Source organism: Ictidomys tridecemlineatus (assembly GCF_052094955.1).
Source record: "Ictidomys tridecemlineatus isolate mIctTri1 chromosome 5 unlocalized genomic scaffold, mIctTri1.hap1 SUPER_5_unloc_3, whole genome shotgun sequence".
In the NCBI taxonomy this organism is placed as follows: Eukaryota; Metazoa; Chordata; class Mammalia; order Rodentia; family Sciuridae; genus Ictidomys; species Ictidomys tridecemlineatus.
In genome coordinates this window covers 649074-654302 of record NW_027520956.1, presented here as the reverse complement: position 1 = coordinate 654302, position 5229 = coordinate 649074, and the positions used below count along the sequence as shown (strand labels likewise).

The following is a 5229-nucleotide window of genomic DNA, read 5'->3' as shown; positions in this document are numbered from 1 at the left end:
TTAATATTTATTTTTATTTTTTTTAAATTTTTTATTTTTTTAGTTTTCGGTGGACACAACATCTTTTATTTTAGTTTTATGTGGTGCTGAGGATCAAACCCAGCACCCTGCTCATGCCAGGCAAGCATGCTACCGCTTGAGCCACATCCCCAGCCCCACCTCCTGGAATTTCAATTGGGCTTTTAGTGAACCTTTAGCTCAAGTTAGGGAAAATGATACCTTAAAAATATGGAGTCTTCCTGCTTGTTCTTCTTGCAGACTGCATTTAGGTAGTCCCCCTCTTCCCATTTCCCAACAGAGTTTTTATAATGATCCCCATAAACACTTGCATCATTTTGTAGGATGCATTCTTAGGAGCCAGTATATTTTGTTACCATTTGATATTCTCTCCTACTTTGTAAGTATAGCTAGTGTTCCAATATAGCATTAGTTTTTGAATATTGAGCTAATAGCTAAGCAATCATTTTTTTAAAAAATTTCTATCTATACAGTCACATCATCTGCAAGTTCTAACAGTTGCTTTTTCTTCTTTCCAGTTTATATGCTCTTCATTTAAAATTTTTTTCTGTTTACTGTTAGGACTTTTGGTACAATGATAATAGAAGCAGTCATCTTCCTGATTTTAAAGAAAATCCTTCTAATATGTCCCCATTGAGTCATGTGCTAATACCAATTTTCAGCAGCTATCAAGAGACAACCATGAAGTTTTTATGAATTTTACAAGTCAGTGTCAAAATATAGCGATTATTTAAAATTAAATTATGACTCCAACAATTGCAGGCTGATGAACGAGCTTGGTGCGCACGGTGTTTGCCGCAAGCGGACTTACCCCTGGAGTGCAAGCTCTGACTTATCTGGCTGGGGACCCGAGGTCCTGAGTTGGTGCTTCAGAGCGCCCAGGGGGAACCAAGCGCACAGACCTTCGCTGCAGGGCTTGTAGCCACGGGAATCCACGCATCCCCCACCTAACCTCCGCTGGGCAGCATCTTTACAGTTCCGCACTGCTGCTGTCCCACACTAGAGTCCCTGAATACTAGCCGCTACCCTACATTCCACCGCCCTACCAGCAGCTGGTTTAAACTCAGTTGGCGGATCCCTATTTGCATCTGAGCAAAGCCTATGCTGCGGCCATCAATCCCCTGCACCAGCCTGTGACCACCAGCAACCAGCAGCAGTCCTGGCCTGGCCGCCAGAGCCAGGAGAGGGCCAGCCTGCCTTTGCACCTAGGGTGCCTGGCGGGCCTGCTCCCCCATCTCTCCGGGCAGGAGGAAGGTGCCATGGGCTATAGCCGCTTAGACCTGCTGTTCCCCAGTGCGCACGCCCTGGACGCCACCTGCCTGGCAGAGAACCTGGGGCTCCACGACATGGCTCATCAGATGGAAAAGGTGTAGAACGTCAACTCACACCAGCTTGGGCCTGATCAGACTGTAATCCGCAAAGATCCCATTTTCCATGATTAAGAACCCCCTAGGTCTCCCCTGTCAGAAGGAGCTGGTGGGAGTCGTGCAGAATCCCATGAAATCTTCTGCTTGGTTCTGGGAAGACAGTCTCTCCTCAGCTCCATGTCCAAATATAAAGTGACTGTGGCTGAAGTGCAGAGGCGATTGTCACCTTCTGAATGCTTAAATGCCTGGCTGCTGGGAGGTGTTTTCAGAAAAGCCAAGTCCAAAAATGGAGGCCAATCGTTGTGGAGAAAAGTTGGACAAGACTGGGCTGAATATTCTGGCTGGGAAACTTGGAAACCTGATCTTGAGACCCTCCTGACATCCTTGGTGGAAGGAAAAGCTGTTCACTTGGCTTGGGACTTTGTGTATGTCTGTGAAGTTGAGTTTCCTAGTAAGCCAATGGCCGAAAATTTAACCAGGCCTCACCCAGGAGGGTAAACCGAGATTGCAAGGAAGAAGAATAAATACACTGGGGGCGGCTCAGCAAGTGTGGAAAGAATTCATGGACCTCCTCCATCAAGACTGAACACCCAACTGCAGCAACAGGCCCTCCCTGATCTTGGAAAGGTACCAACAGAACCACCTGTCTCATTTCAGCCTGATTACCCACCCATAGGTTTGGCAGCCAGGCCATCTGCACTGCTGTGTCTGCAATGTAGAAGAAGGTCAAAGAAGCCCTGATTGTCATAGACAAATCCTATATTAACCCCAGAGACCAGAGTCCAGCAGATTCTAATAAGACCCTGGAGAAAATGGAGAAGTACAAGAAGTAAAATGGGGGTGAGCAGAGGGCAGGAAGGGAAAAGACTGAGGAATCCTTCTCCACTGGGACAGACTGGGACACACTCTTGCTAGGGGAGGAGCTTCCAACCTCCCCTACCCACCTATCCAAAGGCCTCTGTCACTTGAGGCTTGCAGGATCTCGACCTGCCCTCATGGATCCCTGTGGCTTCTCCAGCACTGCAGTGTCTGTCCTTGAACACAGGATCCAAGGTGACAAGTACTGTTTTTTGTTTTGTTTTTACTTGCTCAGCGTTATTTTTTGGAACTCCATCTCTCCTTCCTCTGACTTACAGGGCTAACAAGAAGCCATGCTGTTGAAACTTCAGATTGATTATATTCAGATTAATGATAATTTATTTCCTTCAGTGTTAAGATATGGCTGGTTTTTATGTTCACTAAATATTTTTTTTTCCAAAAATTAGTCTTTATCTACGTACTTTAGCGATGGTTCCCTCCAGGAGGAGGCAAAGGTACCACGTGCTCTGCAGCCAGGGAGTAGGTGCTGGTGGGTGCAAACCCCATGCTCAGAGGGGCCTTCTGGTTGTAGGAAACTTGTAGAAACAATGCCTGCTGACTTTTCATTTTTCTTTTCTCTCTCTTTTTAACTTTGAAAGTTAACTCTTTAAGTGGGTGACTCTTTGGAACGACAGGTTCCTGTAAGGAACTGAAGTTTTATTTGCATATTTATTTCAGATCTTGATTTTTCCAGTAAACTTGAAAAGGGTGGCACTAAGCTCTCCTGCTGCCTGTCACCCCCAAGCTTCTGTAGAGGCTCTGTATTTTGAGAAACAGTGTGTTGAGTGTACAGAATATATTTATGCATAATTTAATGGGATCTGTAAATACTGGTGCACTTTTTAAAAGTTTTTGAGAAATATGATTTGATTTTAATGTTAAGTTTTAATGGTGGTGGGGTAATTTATAACACATCTTTAGATTTTATTCATCTGTACAAAGGGTATGAAGAATTAAGAGGATACAGGGCTTTGTTCTTGGTTTGTAAGATTCTGTTTAATCAGAGCTCTGTGTTCAGAAAACAATAACTTGGTATCTCATTCCTGTGAGGCTCATTCACTGTAAGGTAAATGTGCGTTAGAGTTGGTGTGGGTGAAATGGAGGTTTAGAATTGAACTCCTTGACTGTAAATGTTCCCCAATGTGCATGATACTTGTATAATAAAAGTATTCTGGATAGAATCTGTGGAAAAATAAAAAAGTAAAATTAAATTATGTAAGTGAAACTAAGCCAATCATATTGAAAATACAGGTATCAATTATCAAAACTCACCTCTTTTGCTTCTTTTGTAGTGTCTTGCTATGACCCCTAATCTTCAGGCTGTTTATGTGTCTTCTATGTTGTGTGCAAGATGGAAGTGTTCCGTGGTGTGTGATTGCGTGCCTTCCAGTCACATCACACTGAGGGCTTTGACTTGGCCATGAGGGGAATAGTTACAATAGGATAATGACAAAGACTAGAAGCTAGGGCTTTTATTTTCCTTATTAGCCTGTTGTTAGGCATAGACTAATATGGTTATGACCAAGATGGTGCAAATTCTAACCTCTTAACTAAAAAAGAAAGGAGAGCTTCTCCCAGTGTGCTAACCTTCATATGTTGCTTTTCTCTGCAGACATCTGTGATGCTCTGCTGGCCTCTGCCTTGCTCTGGGTGTCCTTCAGCAGCTCTTCAGAGCTGTCCAGTAGCCATGGCTTTGGCTTTGCAAGTCTAAATCAGAGAGATGGTGAGTCAGCTGTTGTTTCTGCTCCTTCCTCAGAGAGAGCTTGCATCTTTATTTCTGTTCCTCTAGCTCAAAAATTAATTATTTGCATTTTATGAAATTAAAGAAATTGGACTTTTCATGTTATCTTTCTTTTTATAATAGATTTATTTTTATTTTCTTTGGATAAATCTCTTCCTTATTGGTTGCCAGTAAATACTCATAAAGGAAATTAAGTCAGAATGGAATTATTGGGAGCTATTCGTTATTTCCAGTTATACCAAATCTTTTTAGTTTGACAATAGACTATAAAAAGGTTATTATTCCAATGAGCTGATCATGAAAAACTGAAATATATAAATAAGTAAATGAGCCAACATCAGAGCCACTGGGTTAGTCAGTAGGCTGCCACACAGGATCTCTGTGATGGAAAGAGAACAGGGCTGCCTGATGGGCAATGAGCACCATCCTGGGACATCATATGAGAGGAAGCCAGGGGAAGGCTGTGCTGATAGTAGGGATGGTCCCTTCCCAGGTAGTATGAAGGAAGCTGTGGACTTGCTTTTTGTAAATGTATCATTCCATCACAGGACTCCAGTGTCATTGAATAAATCACTTTTCTGTTGCACAAATAGTAGTTCAGAGGATTAAATCAGTTAATACAATTAAAAATAAAACTCTCTACAAAATTCTAAAGAGGTAGACTGATTTTTCTGTGAAAGGTTAGCTAATTTATTCAGGAAGTACAATTTAAAATGAGCTCTGCCCCTTCTAAGTACATCCTTGTAAATATTGGTGATGTAGTCTTGGAGTTGAGTATTTACTCCCTTTATGTAATATTCCAAAGATCTGGGTTTAAGTATAGCTTGAATTTCTTTATCCATTTAAAATCAAGCATGGTGCTTAGTTATCAGATACATTGATAGGAAAAAGTTGATACAAGAGGTAAACTCAGAAAGTGATATTTAAATATAAAATATTTAAATTGCCCATGATTGTTCACTCTCAATTTTTTTTTTAAATGTGAAGGAGCATTCTGTGGCCTGAGAGTTAAACTTCAAATCTCATTCAAATATTTCCAGCATGACAGTAAAAATATATTGTCTTTGAAACCAGGGTTCATCTATTATTTACATTATCAAATTAACATTTTTTTGTCTGGTGATTAATCTAATATCATGTTAGCATCTAAACTTTTCAGTGGTTGCAAAGATTATAATAATAAGTAAACACTCAATTATTTTATTTTTAAAATTTTTTTAAATTTATTTTTTTAAAAAATGATAG

General features: G+C 41.0%; 1 pseudogene; it reads left to right on the top strand.

The window, feature by feature from the left end:
- Positions 1-784: 784 nt before the first annotated feature.
- Positions 785-2516, top strand: LOC144372261 (transcription factor AP-2 gamma pseudogene; annotated as a pseudogene).
- The last annotated feature ends 2713 nt before the right edge of the window (positions 2517-5229 follow it).